Below are 20,098 nucleotides of genomic sequence, written 5' to 3' on the forward strand. Positions count from 1 at the left end.
AGATGCAAGTGTACGAAGCTAGCAAAGCAGAGCTGATGTAGGTTGGGGAGCAGCAACACCAGCAGCAGAAAGCTGTGGAAGAGGGCAGGGCAGAGCTGACAGTTGGCGAGGAGTGGCAGCAGCAAGCAGGGGAATACGACAGTGTGTAGCTGATGGTGCAGAAGGAGCAGCAGCAGATGAATCAAGTGGACGAAGAAGGCAAGGCAGTGCCGATGTAGGTTGGGGAGAAGCAACATCATCAGCAGAAAGCTGAGGAAGAGGTCAGGGCAGAGCTGACAGTTGGCGAGGAGCGGCAGCAGCAATCAGGGGAAGACAACAGGGCGTAGCTAATGGAGCAGAAGGAGCAGCGGCAGAAGAATAAAGTCGACGAGGACGGCAAGGCAGAGCCGATGTAGGTTGGGGAGAAGCAACATCATCAGCAGAAAGCTGAGGAAGAGGGCAGGGCAGAGCTGACAGTTGGCGAGCAGCGGCAGCAGCAAGCAGGGGAGGAGGACAATGCATAGCTGATGGAGCATAAGGAGCAGCTGCAGCAGAATCAAGTGGACGAAGAGGGAAAGGTAGAGTCGATGTAGGTCGGGGAGCAGCAACACCATCAGCAGAAAGCTGAGGAACAGGGCAGGGCAGAGCTGACAGCGAGGAGCGGCAGCAGCAAGCAGGGGAAGACGACAGTGCGTAGCTGACGGAGCAGAAGGAGCAGCAGCAGCAGATGCAAGTGTACGAAGCTAGCAAAGCAGAGCCGATGTATGTTGGGGAGCAGCAACACCAGCAGCAGAAAGCTGTGGAAGAGGGCAGGGCAGAGCTGACAGTTGGCGAGGAGCGACAGCAGGAAGCAGGTCAAGATGACAGTGCGTAGCTGATGAAGCAGAAGTACCAGCAGCAGCAGAATCAAGTGGATGCAGAGGGTAAGGCAGAGCCGATGTAGGACAGAGTGCAGCAACACCATCAGCAGAAACCTGAGGAAGAATGCACGGCAGAGCTGACAGTTGGCGGGGAGCGGCAGCAGCAAGCAGGGGAAGACGACAGTGCGTAGCTGTCGGAGCAGAAGGAGCAGCAGCAGCAGATGCAAGTGGATGAAAATGGCAAGGCAGAGCCGATGTAGGTTGGGGAGCAGCAACACCATCAGCAGAAACCTGAGGAAGAGGGCAGAGCAGAGCTGACAGTTAGCGAGGAGCGGCAGCAGCAAGCAGGGGAAGACAACAGGGTGTAGCTGACGGAGCAGAAGGAGCAGCGGCAGCAGAATAAAATTGACGAAGATGGCAAAACAGAGCCGATGTAGGTCGAGGAGCAGCAACACCATCAGCAGAATGCTGAGAAAGGCGGCAGGGCAGAGCTGACAGTTGGTGAGGAGCAGCAGCAGCAAGCAGGGGAAGACGACAGTGCGTAGGTGACGGAGCAGAAGGAGCAGTGGCAGCAGAATCAAGTGGACGAAGAGGGCAAGGCAGATCCAATGTAGGTCGGGGAGCAACAACACCATCAGCAGAAAGCTGAGGAAGAGGTCAGGGCAGAGCTGACAGTTGGCGAGGAGCGGCAGCAGCAATCAGGGGAAGACGACAGGGCGTAGCTAATGGAGCAGAAGGAGCAGCGGCAGAAGAATAAAGTCGACGAGGATGGCAAGGCAGAGCCGATGTAGGTTGGGGAGAAGCAACATCATCAGCAGAAAGCTGAGGAAGAGGGCAGGGCAGAGCTGACAGTTGGCGAGCAGCGGCAGCAGCAAGCAGGGGAGGAGGACAATGCATAGCTGATGGAGCATAAGGAGCAGCTGCAGCAGAATCAAGTGGACGAAGAGGGAAAGGTAGAGTCGATGTAGGTCGGGGAGCAGCAACACCATCAGCAGAAAGCTGAGGAACAGGGCAGGGCAGAGCTGACAGCGAGGAGCGGCAGCAGCAAGCAGGGGAAGACGACAGTGCGTAGCTGACGGAGCAGAAGGAGCAGCAGCAGCAGATGCAAGTGTACGAAGCTAGCAAAGCAGAGCCGATGTAGGTTGGGGAGCAGCAACACCAGCAGCAGAAAGCTGTGGAAGAGGGCAGGGCAGAGCTGACAGTTGGCGAGGAGCGACAGCAGGAAGCAGGTCAAGACGACAGTGCGTAGCTGATGAAGCAGAAGTAGCAGCAGCAGCAGAATCAAGTGGACGAAGAGGGCAAGGCAGATCCAATGTAGGTCGGGGAGCAACAACACCATCAGCAGAAACCTGAGGAAGAGGGCAGGGCAGAGCTGACAGTTGGCAAGGAGCAGCAGGAGCAAGCAGGGGAAGACGACATGGCGTATCTGGCGGAGCAGAAAGAGCAGCGGCAGCAGAATCAAGTGGAGGAAGAGTGAAAGGCAGTGCCAATGTACTTCGGGGAGAAGCAACAGCATCAGCAGAGACCTGAGGAAGAGGGCAGGGCAGAGCTGACAATTGGCTAGAAGTGGCAGCAGCAAGCAGGGGAAGATGACAGTGCATAGCTGATGGTGCAGAAGGAGCAGTGGCAGATAAATCAAGTGGACGAAGAAGGCAAGGCAGAGCCGATGTAGGTTGGGGAGAAGCAACATCATCAGCAGAAAGCTGAGGAAGAGGGCAGGGCAGAGCTGACAGTTGGCGAGGAGCGGCAGCAGCAATCAGGGGAAGACGACAGGGCGTAGCTAATGGAGCAGAAGGAGCAGCGGCAGAAGAATCAAGTCGACGAGGACGGCAAGGCAGAGCCGATGTAGGTTGGGGAGAAGCAACATCATCAGCAGAAAGCTGAGGAAGAGGGCAGGGCAGAGCTGACAGTTGGCGAGGAGCGACAGCAGTAAGCAGGGGAGGAGGACAATGCATAGCTGATGGAGCAGAAGGAGCAGCTGCAGCAGAATCAAGTGGACAAAGAGGGAAAGGTAGAGTCGATGTAGGTCGAGGAGCAGCAACACCATCAGCAGAAAGCTGAGGAAGAGGGCAGGGCAGAGCTGACAGTTGGCGAGGAGCGACAGCAGGAAGCAGGTCAAGACGACAGTGCGTAGCTGATGAAGCAGAAGGAGCAGCAGCAGCAGATGCAAGTGTACGAAGCTAGCAAAGCAGAGCCGATGTAGGTTGGGGAGCAGCAACACCAGCAGCAGAAAGCTGTGGAAGAGGGCAGGGCAGAGCTGACAGTTGGCGAGGAGCGACAGCAGGAAGCAGGTCAAGACGACAGTGCGTAGCTGATGAAGCAGAAGTAGCAGCAGCAGCAGAATCAAGTGGACGAAGAGGGCAAGGCAGATCCAATGTAGGTCGGGGAGCAACAACACCATCAGCAGAAAGCTGAGGAAGGGGGCAGGGCAGAGCTGACACAGGATGAGGAGAAGCAGCAGCAAGCAGGGGAGACGAAAGTGCATAGCTGATGGAGCAGAACGATCAGCGGCAGCAGAAGCAAGTGGAGAAAGAGGGCAAGGCAGAGCCAATGTAGGTAGGGGAGCAGCAACACCATCAGCAGAAACCTGAGGAAGAGGGCAGGGCAGAGCTGACAGTTGGCAAGGAGCAGCAGGAGCAAGCAGGGGAAGACGACATGGCGTATCTGGCGGAGCAGAAAGAGCAGCGGCAGCAGAATCAAGTGGAGGAAGAGTGAAAGGCAGTGCCAATGTACTTCGGGGAGAAGCAACAGCATCAGCAGAGACCTGAGGAAGAGGGCAGGGCAGAGCTGACAGTTGGCTAGAAGTGGCAGCAGCAAGCAGGGGAAGATGACAGTGCATAGCTGATGGTGCAGAAGGAGCAGTGGCAGATAAATCAAGTGGACGAAGAAGGCAAGGCAGAGCCGATGTAGGTTGGGGAGAAGCAACATCATCAGCAGAAAGCTGAGGAAGAGGGCAGGGCAGAGCTGACAGCTGGCGAGGAGCGGCAGCAGCAATCAGGGGAAGACGACAGGGCGTAGCTAATGGAGCAGAAGGAGCAGCGGCAGAAGAATCAAGTCGACGAGGACGGCAAGGCAGAGCCGATGTAGGTTGGGGAGAAGCAACATCATCAGCAGAAAGCTGAGGAAGAGGGCAGGGCAGAGCTGACAGTTGGCGAGGAGCGGCAGCAGTAAGCAGGGGAGGAGGACAATGCATAGCTGATGGAGCAGAAGGAGCAGCTGCAGCAGAATCAAGTGGACAAAGAGGGAAAGGTAGAGTCGATGTAGGTCGGGGAGCAGCAACACCATCAGCAGAAAGCTGAGGAAGAGGGCAGGGCAGAGCTGACAGTTGGCGAGGAGCAGGAGCAGCAAGCAGGGGAAGAGGACAGTGCATAGGTGACGAAGCAGAAGGAGCAGCAACAGCAGAATCAAGTGGACGAAGAGGGCAAGGCATAGCCAATGTAGGTCAGGGAGCAGCAACGGCATAAGCAGAAAGCTGAGGAAGAGTGAAGGGCAGAGCTGACAGAGGGCGAGGAGCAGCAGCAGCAAGCAGTGGAAGATGATAATGCATAGCTGACAGAGCAGAAGGAGCAGCAGCAGCAGAATCAAGTTGACGAAGATGGCAAAACAGAGCCGATGTAGGTCGGGGAGGAACAATTCCATCAGCAGAAACCTGAGGAAGCGTGCAGGGCAGAGCTGACAGAGGGTGAGGAGCAGCGGCAGCAAGCAGTGGAAGACGACAGTGCATAGCCGATGGAGCAGAAGGAGCAGCCGCAGCGGTTGAAAGTGGATGAAGATGGCAAGGCAGAGCCAATGTACGTCGCGGAGCAGCAACACCATCAGCACGAAGCTGAGGAAAAGGGCAGGGCAGAGCTGAAAGAGGGTGACGAGCAGCAGCAGCAAGCAGGGCAAGACAACAGTGCGTAGCTGATGGAGTAGAAGGAGTAGCAGCAGCAGATGCAAGTGTATGAAGCTAGCAAAGCACAGCTGATGTAGGTCGGGGAGCAGCAACACTATCAGCAAAAAGCTGAGGAAGAGGGCAGGTCAGAGCTGACGGAGGGTGAGGAGCGGCAGCAGCAAGCAGAAAAAGACGACAGGGCGTAGCTGGTGGAGCAGAAGGAGCAGCAGCAGCAGAATCATGTAGACGAAGAGGGCAAGGCAGAGCCAATGTAGGTTGGGGAGCAGCAACACCATCAGCACGAAGCTGAGGAAGAGGGCAGGGCAGAGCTGAAAGAGGGCGACGAGCAGCAGCAGCAAGCAGGGGAAGACGACAGTGTGTAGCTGACGGAGCAGAAGGAGCGGCAGCAGCAGATGCAAGTGTACGAAGCTAGGAAAGCAGAGCCGATGTAGGTTGGGGAGCAGCAACACCATCAGCAGAAAGGTGTGGAAGAGGGCAGGGCAGTGCTGACAGTTGGCGGGGAGCGACAGCAGGAAGCAGGTGAAGACGACAGTGCGTAGCTGATAAAGCAGAAGTAGCAGCAGCAGCAGAATCAAGTGGATGCAGTGGGTAAGGCAGAGCCGATGTAGGTTGGGGAGCAGCAACACCATCAGCAGAGACCTGAGGAAGAATGCAGGGGAGAGCTGACAGTTTGCGGGGAGCGGCAGCAGCAAGCAGGGGAAGACGACAGGGTGTAGCTGACGGAGCAGAAGGAGCAGCGGCAGCAGAATAAAATTGACGAAGATGGCAAAACAGAGCCGATGTAGGTCGAGGAGCAGCAACACCATCAGCAGAATGCTGAGGAAGGAGGCAGGGCAGAGCTGACAGTTGGTGAGGAGCAGCAGCAGCAAGCGGGGGAAGACGACAGTGCGTAGGTGACGGAGCAGAAGGAGCAGTGGCAGCAGAATCAAGTGGACGAAGAGGGCAAGGCAGAGCCAATGTAGGTTGGGGAGCAACAACACCATCAGCAGAAAGCTGAGGAAGAGGGCAGAGCAGAGCTGACAGCGAGGAGCGGCAGCAGCAAGCAGGGGAAGACGACAGTGCGTAGCTGATGGAACAGAAGGAGCAGCAGCAGCAGAATCAAGTGGAGGAAGAGGGAAAGGCAGAGCCGATGTAGGTCGGGGAGCAGCAACACCATCAGCAGAAAGCTGAGAAAGGGGTCAGGGCAGAGCTGACAGAGGGCGAGGAGCGGCAGCAGCAAGCAGGGGAAGACGACAAACTCTCAATCTCTATCTGCTACCCATTCCTTTCTGACAACGCCGCTGGACATGTGCCAGAAGTTTTCGATTGGATTCCAAATTTGATCGATGTGAGCATCAAACCTGGCACTGAAGACATTTTGCGTACTAGTCAGAAACGCTCCACTAGACGGTGGGTGTGTTAAACACGCGAGCAATAAGTATATTTTAAGCGTCCGTTTGACGAACCTTTTTGGAAGGGGGGGTGACCTGCGGCATTTGTCCAAGAAATCTACGGAACACTGTTCTTAGAAGAGTAGCAACTTCTTCCACGTACTCAGTGTAGACTCTTACTGGTACCCCATGCGGTCCAATGCGCTCCTGCCCCCTATCCCCCCCCCCTCCCCTGTAATAAAGTTTAAATTATTTCGAATGAAAAATTATCTGGTCCGCTGCTACGTCTACAGTGATAAACTTCCCATAGAAGGTGTGATGTTTCACCTGTACCAGGCTATTCTAAGAGCAGAAATTAACAGCTTGAGATCGTCTCTAAGATGAGAATCGCTAAGGCGAGGAAGCGCTGTTACAAATATGTATGATAAGACCGCACGCAGAATCGCGGTTTGTGAGGGTCTTGGTGCACGGTTCTACACTACTGGACATTAAAATTGTTACACCACGAAGATGACGTGCCACAGAAGCGAGATTTAACCGACAGGAAGAACATGCTGTGATATGCAAATTCACACAAGGTTGGCGACGGTGGCTATACCTCCAACGTGCTGACATGAGGAAAGTTTCAACCGATTTCTCATACACAAACAGCAGTTGACCGGCGTTGCCTGGTGAAACGTTGTTGTGATGCCACGTGTAAGGAGGAGAAATGCGTACCATCACGTTTCCGACTTTGATAAAGGTCGAATTGTAGCCTATCATGATTGCGGTTTATCGTATCACGACATTGCTGCTCGCGTCGATCGAGGTCCAATGACTGTTAGCAGTATATGGATTCGGTCGGTTCAGCAGGGTAATACGGAACGCCGTGCTGGATCCCAAGGGTCTCGTATCACTACCAGTCGACATGACAGGCATCTTATCCGCTGAAAGGGTACAGTACCGCCCGACATTGAAAATAGGTACAACATATTTCATTATTTTTGTCAGAAGAACACATTTTTTTTGTAAAATAACTCAATTTCAATTAATACAGCGAAGCCGGATACCAGTGTGGGAAAGAATGACAATTTATTTATTTAATTGATCACATGTGCACTCCCACAAAGTAAATCCCTACATCCAGTTTGGTGAGATCTGTGAAATGAATGAATGTATGGTCGTCTGCTAACCGCAGATAGAGAATGTGAATATATGATCATCTTTGAGTCGATCCTTTGGCCACCTTTGGTGGGACCAAAGAGATGAAGTTTACCAGAGCTTTGAGCGCCTGAAATGTGGCTGACCAATACGATAGCAAGGTGCTTCCCCCACCTCGACAGAGATGGGAGAGAACCTCAAGAACGGCCATGCTTCAGCACTCTGCCGCTGGATCTTGTGCTGTTAAGACCTGTTTTAGTTGTGCTCCGAAATGACGAAAGAGTGGAGACATGGTATGCATGTGGAATATTTAAGAGTAGTTTGAAATATTAATTTCTCTATTTCAGGAACTTTTGTGGGGAGAATTAAATGTCAGGCAGGTAATATTAATGGGATTGTAGGAATCTTCGGGAGTGACCAACGGTCACAATGAAACCACGTGTAGCATTAAGTTGAAATACTTCCGTGTGCTTAAGTTAAGCTGAATTACTAGCGTGTGTACAATAAGGTGAAATATTTAAGAAATAGCGTGTGTACCATAAGTTGAAATATTTAAGAAATGGCGTGTGCAGGACTTGAAATTAGAGACGAGTACTTCCACGTGGTGAGTACTGTGTGAGTCTCAATATGTGTATGAGACAAAGGATAAAGAGAAGTACTCGTCCATGGTATCAGTTGAGGACTCGCGTGTGTGATGTTCTTAATGTTAAATTGTGTGATATGATTCCGTGTGACGCTAGATTTAAACTCTGAGAGAGAATCAAGGTGAGTCGGCCGTCTATCCAGCAACGCCACTTGGCTTGCATTGCACAGGAAGACGTGCATATATCTCCAGAGTTCACAGTAGGAAAGTAGAATTACAAAGTGGGGCAGTGTCGTGTGAAACTGGGATAAATATTAATTGAAGTGGGAAAGCTGAAAGTGAAAATGTTGTAACCATTCTTTGTGTAGTATTTCATATTGTAGTGTGGTGTATGTCAGGTAATTTGGGTATGTGTGGTTTGCATGGGAGAGTAGCGAGGTAGTTTCAAAAGATTAGTGGGTTATGCTTGTTCCTTCGGTACCGCTCGGTCTGGAGGAAAGTTTCGTGATGATGATTGTGAGAGTCGAAGTGTGAGGTATAATAAAAGATCCACCATCCTATCCAGAAAGTTCACTGTAGCGGTAAAAATAATTACGAGACCATAATATAGAGATTCACCATTGTAAAGCCATGCCCACTGTCCGGAATTTCTTATGTGTTATTGTTGTAGGTTGTAGAATTTGTGTGTTTAGGTTAGAGAATTTATCGGAATAAATAAGATAGTGAAAAGAAAAAGATTGGTGGACTTTTACTTCGAATTGTATGTTGTCATAATGTCCCGAATTTATAATGTGTGCGATGGCCACGTGTTGACAAAAGCCGTTAAATAAAAGACAAAAAAGAAAATGTGGTATTGCCAGTGCGTAGTGTACAGTCAGAGTTCTGTAAATTATTGATAGTCAGATGCGTGTTTCCGTTGCGTATTAATCATATAGGAGGATAACTTGTAACTTAAATTGTGAGTACGAGAGTTCATGTTACTCGATAAATTAAGAATGAATCCACTCGCTTGGCAGACCACTCATCTTGCAGGCCTGACTGCTTGATGCCACAGTATGAGCAAGGCATGTGGGTGCCTCTCACCGCATGGCTGTAACGGATCGTGCAGCCACGTCTCGATCCCTGAGTCAACAGATGGGGACGTTTGCAAGACAACAACCATCTGCACGAACAGTTCGACGACGTTTGCAGCAGCATGGACTATCAGCTCCGAGACCTTGGCTGCGGTTACCCTTGCGCTGCATCACAGACAGGAGCACCTGGGATGGTGTACTCAACGACGAACCTGGGTGCACGAATGGCAAAACGTCATTTTTCGGATGAATCCAGGTTCTGTTTACAGAATCATGATGGTCGCATCCGTGTTTGGCGACATCGCGGTGAACGCACATCGGAAGCGTATCACCCGGCGTGATGCATGGGGTGCCATTGGTTACACGTCTCGGTCACCTCTTGTTCGCATTGACGGCACTTTGAACAGTGGACGTTACATTTCAGATGTGTTACGACCCGTGGCTATACCCTTCATTCGATCCCTGCGAAACCCTACATTTCAGCCGGATAATGCACAACCGCATGTTGCAGGTCCTGTACGGGCCTTTCTGTATACAGAAAATGTTCGACTGCTGCCCTTGCCAGCACATTCTCCAGATCTCTCGCTAACTGAAAACATCTGGTCAATGGTGGCCGACTCAATGCCCAGGCGTATCCAGGCCGTTATTACGGCCAGATGTGGTTGTTCTGGGTACTGATTTCTCAGGATCTATGCAGCCAAATTGCGTGAAAATGTAATCACATGTCAGTTCTAGTATAATATATTTGTTCAATGAATATCCGTTTATCATTTGCATTTCTTCTTGGTGTAGCAATTTTAATGGCCCGTAGTGTAGTTAGAGCTAGAAACATGAAATAGAAAGGTTCTGGCTTAACCTGGACCAGCGGGTGATCCTATAGCCGTTCGAACATTGGTCTTATTGTAACTATATTGCAGTATATTAAGCAAGTTTGAACAACGAACCGGAACTGGCGCCAAGGCAAATTGTGCGAATGCATGAATCTATTAATTCCTGCCGTCCGCTGTGGCCGAGCGGTTCTAGGCGCTTCAGTCTGGAACCGCGCGACCGCTACGGTCGCAGGTTCGAATCCTGCCCCGGGCATGGATGTGTGTGATGTTCTTAGGTTAGTTAGGTCTGAGTAGTTCTAAGTCTAGAGGACTGATGACCTCAGACGATAAGTCCCATAGTGCTCAGAGCCATTTTTGATTAATTCCTTTTGCAAGACATTTTAATTGGGCTGAAATTAATGCTCAGCTGATGACACAATTTCCATCTGAACCGTTCGGATTTTACGTGCAGAAACAGTCACCCAAGTTCGGATTTTTGCCGCCGAAAGTCACCCTTATAAAGCTCCGGACTGGAGCGAGACTGATGATTCAAATATGGTACACTGGTGTATCGAACATTGGTCTAAATTGAGTTTTAACCATTTGAATGAAAAATCTTGCTTCGTTTGGATTTTACATGTAAGAAACATGTTTTTCTGGGAGGTTTTTGAAGCGCGCGGCTTCTATACTTCTTCGAATCGGTTAATACTTTGCACGTGTCCTTGTCAGCCTGGGGTTGGTAATGCCGTTGGGACATCATTTATTTACTCCATGGGGGAGTGCTGCCATCTTGGTTGTTAGTTTTGTTCTGCCTCATGCAATTTTCTAGTGAGATTTTGCTAAATATATGCGGTGGAATCCCTCATCCCGGTATTCACCTTACAACTGGGGGAAACCACCAAAACCTCAGTCGGGATCACGCTGGATTTTCATCTTCTGATATCTGCGAGTTTCTAAAGTTAGGTTTCTAGTCTGATTGATAATCTAGTGATAAATGGAAGCCGCGCGTGATTAGTCGAGCGGTCTAGGGCGCTGCAGTCATGAACTGTGCGCCTGGTCCCGGCACACAAAAAATTGCTCTGAGCACTATGGGACTTAACTACTGAGGTCATCAGTCCCCTAGAACTTAGAACTACTTAAACCTAACTAACCTAAGGACATCACACACATCCACGCCCGAGGCAGGATTCGAACCTGCGACCGTAGCGGTCATGCGGTTCCAAACTGACGCGCTTAGAACCGCACGGCCACACCGGCCGGCTCCCGACACACACCCTCGGGCATGGGTGTGTGTTTTTGTCCTTACGATAATTTAGTTTAAGTAGTGTGTAAGCTTAGGGACCGATGACCTTAGCAGTTAAGTCCCATAAGATTTCACACGCATTTGAACATTTTTGATAAATGGATTTTGTCATCTGTTCATGGAATTTTATTATTGACTATGGATTATTTCTACGCTATAGGCTATATTGACTTAAGTATGTGTCTATCTTATGGTTTGTTTCGGTTAACTCTATGCCTAATCTCCAGTGTGTGGGGAGGTTGATCGGGGGGAGGGGGGGGGGGGGAGAAGCGATGGGTCGTTTCACTTCACTTCCCTGGATTGGTGAGGATAGGACGGAGTTGTGTGGTGCACTTCACTTCACTGAATTCTTCATTTTCTGATTTTTTCGATAAGCTCCTTATTATTGGGGAACGCTCTTTGGATTGCGTGTGCGATGAAGTCTGGGGGGTGAGGGTATTTGAATTGGGTAATTCTGAACTCGTAGACTGGACTGCTGATTAGGACTTTCCTTATCCCTTCCCTGCTTACTCTGTTCAGGCCGAATTTGGCACATCTGGAGTTATCTAAAATGGGGCGGGCGTTTGTGCCCTCATAGACTAGATCGTTTGCTGTAGTGTAGTGCAGCTTCCCTGCTAGTCTCTGGTATCGGTGGTCGAATGCGGCAATTCTGTCATACTGTGCTTTGGGGGCTTTCCACAGGCAGCACCGTACTCAAGGATTGGTCTGACGAATGCTATATAGGTATGTAGTACTGCGTGTGGGCTGGCGCCCCCGAATTTGGAGCTGATTAATTTCACCAGATTCATCCTTTGTTTGGATTTGTTTATAATGTTCTCAGCGTGGTGCTTACATGACAGTGTGGAATCGAGTGTCATCCCTAAGTATTTAGCACTCTGCACAGGGTTTTCACTCTTCTGCCATAAGGTTATGGAGAGGTCATTGTGTTTTATCCTGGCGCTTTGCATTGAGTTCCGGTGCCTGAATAGTAGCAGTTCGCTTTTGGTAGGGTTGGGTTTGATGCGCCATTTGACCATCCACCGTTCCAGTTGAGGGATGTAGGATGTTATTAGGGTCTCGGCTTCCTCTGCCGAGTGTGCTGTGCACCAATAGGCGGTGTCGTCTGCGTAAAGGGCGAAGTGTTTGTTCTACCTGTTGGGGCGAGGGATGTCAGCTGTGCATAAACCGTAGAGCGTAGGAGAGAGGACTGCGCCTTGCGCTACTCCAGCTGCTGGACAGAATCTGTCTGAGAGTTTGTTTCCGATCGATACTGTCGCTGGGTATTGGTTATTATGGAGGTTGTGAGGCGTACGAAGTGTGGAGGGAAGTTTTGCGTGGCCATTTTAAATGCCTTACCGAATGCTCGTTCGATATCTAGGAATAGTGCCAGTACGCAGTCACCTCTGTTTGGAACTTGCGTTGTGGTGCTGATGAGTTCGATGCTGGTGTTCATAGTCGAGTGATCTTGTCTGAAACCGGCTTGCTCTGGTGGGAGGATATTTAGTTTGTTAATAAATCTGTGTATTCTGTTGTTTAGGATTGTTTCAAATGTCTTGCCTATTACTGGTAGGAGCGAGATTGGGCGGTATGAGGTGGGTTGATTAAGTGGCTTTCCAGGTTTATGTATCACGACGATATTTGCATCTTTCCATTGTTTAGGCACTATTTCTAGATTGACCGCAGAGTTGAAGAGGCGGCTTAGTGTTGGAAGGAGGATGTGGTGTGGAGTGGCCGTGAGCATTTTTCCCTGATAGGTGCTGCATTTGGTTTGCCGGACATGAGTTCTAGCGCAATTTCCTCTTCGGTAATTGACGCCAGAAGCTTTGCTTACTCTCCTGTGAGGGCTGTCTGGGTATTTAGCACGTTCTCTAGACCTTGTTCGATTTCTCTCGGCGCCAGAGACGTCGTCTTCAACGTTTTTTGATTACGACTGCTAGGATTGGGGACGTTGGTTCCCAGGGTGGTCTAGGCTCGTTCGGTCTACGTGGTGGTAGTAGTTTCATGCGAGCCCCTGGGAAATTATTTACGAGGAATTTTTGCTCTAGTGTTCTTTTAGGTCAGTGCGAGTACTTTTTATGATTGCCTCGACTTTTCGCGTCATGACGATGAAAGGGTCCTGTAGCCACCTTTCATTAGTCCGGTAGCCCATTTTCACTACCATATCTCTTTCTTTTCCTCGTTTCTCTTTTTTCATAACTCTCATAGTGGTGGGATTGAATGAATGTGGTTGTGTGTCACGTTGCTAGACGGTGGCATAGTCTGCTGCAGAAAGTCTGCGATAGTCATACAGATTCAGCAGCAGTTGTACAGAATAGCCAACTCTTGTAGTGGTCAAGTAGGCAAAGAGGTTTGCGCTACTTGTGGGAAATCCACCTGCGTTAGGTTGGTGGTGGAATAGGCATCTTTGGGTTTTCCAGGCCACGAAGAGCGTGGAAGAGGCTGGAGATAAAAAAGGGAGGCAGTCTGCCGTCGGTACGGGAAGCGTCCACAGCTGTGTTCCAGTCGAAGAAGGGTGAGTTAGACTGAACGCGTGGCGCGTTGTTACTTGGCGAGAGGAGAGCTATTAGCCTTTGGTCTCGCTTATCAACTCTGAAAGATTGTTTTGCCTTTTCGCAGTAGGGAATGCAAAACTTTGGTAGATTTTTCTTTTAGTAAATTTCTATAGCAGACTTGGATTCGCCGGAAGAGCGCCACACAAAGGTGTCGATAAGAAGTGAGCACTCGCTTCTGTATGAATGTCTGTTTGCCTTCAGCTGTGCCTGTATAAGCTTTTATTTGTCTAAATATTAATAGCTTTGCCTTCTCGTAAATTTTCCTTGCTTTATGTATATTTCGTCCGTGGGGAGCAAACCACGTGGTTGAACATTAGAGTTTGTTGGGCTACCGTCATCACTAACTGTCCGATCGCATGCTTGTTTTAAAGAATGTTAACTGCTCATGATTGTGTGATGTGATATTGTTGCAACTTGGCCACGATACCTAGAAACTGCGTCTCCACAAACCACGTGGGCATGCGGGTGTACTGCGAAACGTGTACCGTTTCGCGAGTTATTGCGATCAGGTATCAGGCAACAGCAGTTGTATGAATGATTCACACCAATGATTTTAGGTGTAGATTATAATGGTGAACGTATCGATGTTTTAGGAATTAATGTTATCAGGAATTGTGTACATGCCTCGCATCCATATCTTAGGAATAAATGATTTTATCAACAATTTTCTCTTGTATTCCGCTACGTTTTTGCACCTAAGCCACTCACCTCATGGCTTTCCCGTTAGCACATCCAACGCGTTTTCTTACGCACAGGTCCAGTAATTGGTTTCCCCTTTTATTTTAAAACAAATGCTTTAGATTAAGTCTTATTTTCAGATGTGTTGTTGGGAGCTGATCTTCTGCACAGTGTTCATGCATGTTCTATTTTATTTTAAATGTTTGATTCTCGTGAACAGTGCACGGGCAATACTATTAATTACATCGCATCCCCTATGAGCGACATCACAACGTATGCATTTTTATGAGTTTTGGTCTGTGATCAAATTAATATACTTTCCGATTCGGCCAAACCTTTAATTAGTTGTATGGTTAGAATCGGTGGCGACCCTAATCTTCTCAAGTTAATTTCACAATCAATAAGTTTTTCTATTCCCACTAATAACGTAATAACCAGTAGAAACAGGTTAGTTACAACGAAGTCGGTGATTTCACCATCTAGAGCTGTCTTTTGCAGCTACTTTGGTTCTGGAGGTGCCTTTCGGGAGGTCGTATAGCATTACGCTTGTGGGTTCCTTGCTAGAAGTTTGTGTTGGTGCTGCTTTTGGCATGTTCGGAGTTGGAGCACTGCTGTTGGAGTTTCCAGACTCTGGGATTTTCATTGGAGACAATGGAGGCGTGTCTTCCTGTGAATGGGAAGCGTCGCTGCTGGCGACTTCGGCGTATGACTCTCTTCTTACGCCAGGTATGGGGGAGAGAATGGGTGGTGCTGCATCGTCGACTTCGTCCCTTTCATTGGTAGGGACGTTGGGATTGCCGATGTTTTCGGTTTGGGAAATCGGTGCCGTATTTTGGCGCTCTTGGATTTGGAGGAGTTTTTTGGTCTTGGTGGAGTTTCTGGTTTTGGTGGACATGTCTTCAGTGTGGGACCATGTGTTTGAATGATGGAAGGAATTGTTCACCTAATTTCACCTGACCGCGGGGAATAGGCCTGCACCCTACTCTGTGCCTTTGCCTCGACGAACATGGGCGTGTCTGACCGAAGTCAGGGCCATGGCTCGCTGTTTGGATATCTCGCCTACTTCTACGCTCGCCCTAACGTCGACAATTTCGATCTTTTGGACGTGTAGCCAGAGCTGACACGTGACACAGTCTGCTTTTGCGAATTATAGAATTCGCAGCTAAGGCTGCGATCGGCTGTGTGCGCCCTTGGACGGCGCTCTGCGACTGGAGAAGCCAAAGCCCAGGACACAAAGGAGAAGGCGCGCACCCTCTGACGGTCGAACAGGAACTGCGGCGAGGCAGCTGAAGCGGCAGCGAAGCGAAATGTAGCGCGTAAAATTCGTTCTTAAATTACTCAATACGAAAAAAAGATTTAAAGCGGACCAAATAAATAAAAAACGTATTTCTGCGATAAAATGGAAAACTCACTTTCAAAAATCTAGTTTCATTCGGATTTTAGGTGCAAAAGCTCGTTATTGTGAGTTTTCTTACGCGCGCCACTTCCGTGTTTCAGAATTGTGCGAATTGGTAAAATTTTTGTAAGAAGGTAGATAAATATACGTAATTTTAATGGTCGTCGTGTTGTTTTCTGAAAGCTTTAGCTGTTGCCACGATATAGGCAACATGATTTGAAAGACAATAAAACACCTATACCGGATCAGTTGTCGCCCGACTCAACAAAAATCTACATCTACATTTATACTCTGCAAGCCACCCAACGGTGTATGGCGGAGGGCACTTTGCGTGCCACTGTCATTACCACGTCGGTTGCCGAGCTTTGCGGTCTAACGTCAGTCTTATGGCAAAGTGAAAGTTGGGAAGGAGAAAGAAAACGCTCCTATCATAGCAAGAAAAAGGCGGATATGTCCTGGGCAGAGTCAGGGAAGTAAAGGAAGGGAACCAGCTTTTCGGACTATCTAGCAGCTTCAAAGACACTTAAATCAAAACATCTAACATATTCATGCACTTTTACGAGTTATCCCTAGCTCTCTTAGACCGACCCGATGCTCAACATGTGTGTGTGAGTGTTGTAAGAACAGACAAAATTTTATCTGCGTGCTCCTAAAGAGTGAAACACATCTGCAATGTGTCATGTTATATGACATGACATCATGTAACATATTACTTTACTTGACACGATGCCGGTTCTAGGCACTTCAGTCTGGAACCGCGCGACTGTTACGGTGGCAGGTTCGAATCCTGCCTGGGGCATGGATGTGTGTGATGTCCTTAGGTTAGTTAGGTTTAAGTAGTTCTAAGTTCTAGGGGACTGATGACCTCAGATGTTAAGTCCCGTAGTGCTCAGAGCCATTTGAACCAATTTTGACACGATGCATTATAGTGGGTACTAATAGTAACAAATAAAAGAGCTCGAATATGTCAAGATATTTTGATTTAAATATCTTTGAAGCTGCCAAATACGGCGAAAAGCTGGTTCTCTTCTTTTACATTTCTAGCTCTTCCCAGGACACATTCGCCTTTTTTGTGATGTGTCAGGAGCTTTTTTCATTCTGGTATTTTTCTAGCTAATTTATCGCGCGGGGACAATACTCTAGCTGATTTGTCATTATCTGCCGATCTGTGTGCTTTCCGTATTAGCAAGATGAGAAAAGGCATCGCAGCTGCCGGGTTGTGTATGTATACAAGCTGGTGAGTTTCTTTGTGGAAGTCTGCCTCTAGCTGTTCGCCGTGTTGCCACAGGCAGTCTCCAAAGTTCGCGACGGCCTCTGCATATACGAAATCGTGACGTGTTTACCTCGCACGGATCGCATTTATATTCATGGAGGTCTAGTGAGTAGAGAGAGGGTTAGGGTGAGATACAGTTCGCTGAACAAACGCCGAAAACACGATTAACGCTCACACTGCCTCGGAGTTGGGTCCCTTACCGAGGGTGACTTGTTTGCCGTCAGCTTTCGCGTTGGAAACTACACACGCGATAAACATGCAGGCAAAACATTGTCGACTCTGCTACCCGACAAGACAAGTGGTAATGCGGCAGTAGCAGGGAGTAACTTGCCCACACGGCTAAGCAGGGTCCACTACGATTAAAGCAGTGCGTGTTGTTATATCGCAGTGCAAGAGCGATGAGCTATTTAAAAAAGATGAAAAAGGAAAAAAAAAAACGGAAAAACATTGCCGTGGGCGGAGCAGGTGTAGTACGCCTTTCTGCCGCTAGGCGCGTAAAGCGCACGCAACCCATTGCCAGTTCAGTGCCGCCTGTGTTGTCGACCTGACTTCTTCTGCTCATCTGCAGTGATTGATTTTGCTAGCTCTGTTTTAATGGTTCAAATGACTCTGTGCACTATGGGGCTTAACTTCTAAGGTCATCAGTCCCCTAGAACATAGAACTACTTAAACCTAACTAACCTAAGGACATCACACACATCCATGCCAGAGGGAGGATTCGAACCTGCGACCGTAGCTGTCGCGCGGTTCCAGACTGTAGCGCCTAGAACCGCTCGTCCACTCAGGCCGGCAGCTCTGTTTTGTTCTTGTTTCGTATTTTATAATGGCAAGTTTAACTGAAAAACGTGTAGCTGTGAAGTGTTATTTTCTACTACACCACGACAACGCACCTGCACACACAGTCATCTCTGTTACACAGTTTTTGACTAAAAATGGCATGGGTCCGTCGCCCCACGTACCTTATTCGCCTGACCTGGCTCCTTGCGACTTTTTCTTATTTCCACTCATGAAAAGGGGCATGAAAGGACACCGATTTGACGACACTGAAGAAGTCAAGAAAGAAAAAAAAACGAGAGAGGAGCTGTTAGCCATTTTTAAAAATGACTACAAAAATGTTTTGAACTGTGGTAGCAGCGGTGGACAAATGTATCAGTTGTAATGGAGAGAATTTTGAAGGGGTACGGTTGTTTCGTAAAAAGTTTGAAAATATATAGCTTCTAAAATATAGTTCAGGTTTTCTGGAAACCCCCGCGTATGTAAGGTGAGCACGGAAAATGTCGTCCAGGGCAGGCGCGACGGCTTGCGGTTAACGTGAGTAAACTTGTTGACTACGAGAAAGAGAAGGGACTTATCGTGCCAGCGGAGAAGGCGATGGAACATGTAGCCAAGATGTTGAAGCTGAGCAAGAGAATGGTTTGGAAATTACGAAAGGAGGCAGACGAAACCGAGCAGAATTGAAGTCAAGTTACTGGGCCAAACAAGGAGAAGCAAGGTGCTTGCAGAAGAAGTTCTACCGACGATATTGGTAAATGTACTGTCAGGCAGCAATTTATACGCTGTTACAAATAATATAAAGAAATATCAACTTAAGGGAAACTACACAGCTTTTGTCGCACTGGGCTAAACGTCAAGCCTGGCAAGGAAACTCTTAGAACAATGGTTCTCTCTATGGGATTCAGTTTTAAAAGGTGCGAAAGTAAACGTGATATGTACGAATAAGAGGACATAGCTGCAAAAAGAGCATACCGCACTAGATTTTTACAATTGTTGTGCGTGATGGCGGTGGCATGGGTTGGTCTTAAAGTGTTCACTTTTCGTATATGACTCAAAAACCAAGACGTCAGACCATCACTCAGAAATGGACCATGAAGTCTTTTTTTTATATATTTTAAGACAATCACATTTTATCTTTCTTTGACAAAACAACATTTACAAATGCTGAAACACTTTCTATATAAAAAAAACTAACTTGCAACAGCCGTATTATCTTTCGTAGCAGGCAATTGTAAATTATTATATCCGCTTTCTCTTACTGGCAAACACTCTCGTTCTCAATCATATGCTCGTGACAAAACATCTGGTAACTCACAAGGGGAGGGGTGGTGGTCAGCAAACAAAAACGTTAATATGATATTAAAATGGCACAGTAAACTATTACAATAAAATAATACAATTAATTGAATGTAAATGATAAATACATAGCCATGCGGTCTAAGGCGCTGTAGTCATGGACAGTGCGGCTGGTCCCGGCGGAGGCTCGTATCCTCCCTCGGGCATGGGTGTGTGTGTTTGTCCTTAGGATACTTTAGGTTAGGTAGTGTGTAACCTTAGGGATTGATGACCTTAGCAGTTAAGTCCCATTAAGATCTCACACACAATTGAACAATTGATAAATACGTTCATTTCAATATATATTAAAAAATTTACGGGAATTACGTGACTTGTGTGTGCAGATGTGATGCCAACTCCCTCCAGCGACTTACTGAGGGCCGGCCTTTTTGACCGAGCGCTTCTAGGCGCTTCAGTCCGGAACCGCGCAGCTACAACGGTTGCAGGTTCGAATCCTGCCTCGGGCATGGATGTGTGTGATGTCCTTAGGTTAGTTAGGTTTAAATAGTTCCAAGACTAGGGGACTGATGACATCAGATGTTAAGTCCCATAGTGCTTAGAGCAATTTGAATTTGACTTACTGAGACCTCATTGCTTTCGTGCCACGGCGCGTCGTCGGTGTCATCCGTGCCAAATGATGATGCTGTTTGGTTCGTGGGGTGCTCAACTGCGCGGTCATCAGAGTCCTAATTTTTACACAGTCCAAGTTGTACACAATCAAATCGAGCCACTATCACGAATGATGATGATGATGATGACGATGATGAAACGATGATGACAACACAAACACCCAGTCCCCGGGCAGAGAAAATCCCCAACCCGGCCGGGAACCGTACCCGGGACCCCGCGGTCCAGAGGCAGCAACGCTAGCCATTAGACCACGAGCTGCGGACATCCGTGCCGAAGGACATACCGGCTGCCATGTAGGTGGTCATAATTTTCTGGCTGATCAGTGAATCTACCAAGTTTCGTGGCCAAGCGGTGATTACAGCCCACACTGGACGTCCGTGAGTAGTTGCCCTTAAATCATGACCACCCTGTAGATGCAGACGCGCGGTAAAATAAGGGATGAGGTGCAGGACGGCCCGCTTTCCCGCCC

Source organism: Schistocerca serialis, chromosome 8, assembly GCF_023864345.2.
Source record: "Schistocerca serialis cubense isolate TAMUIC-IGC-003099 chromosome 8, iqSchSeri2.2, whole genome shotgun sequence".
NCBI classification, from domain to species: Eukaryota; Metazoa; Arthropoda; class Insecta; order Orthoptera; family Acrididae; genus Schistocerca; species Schistocerca serialis.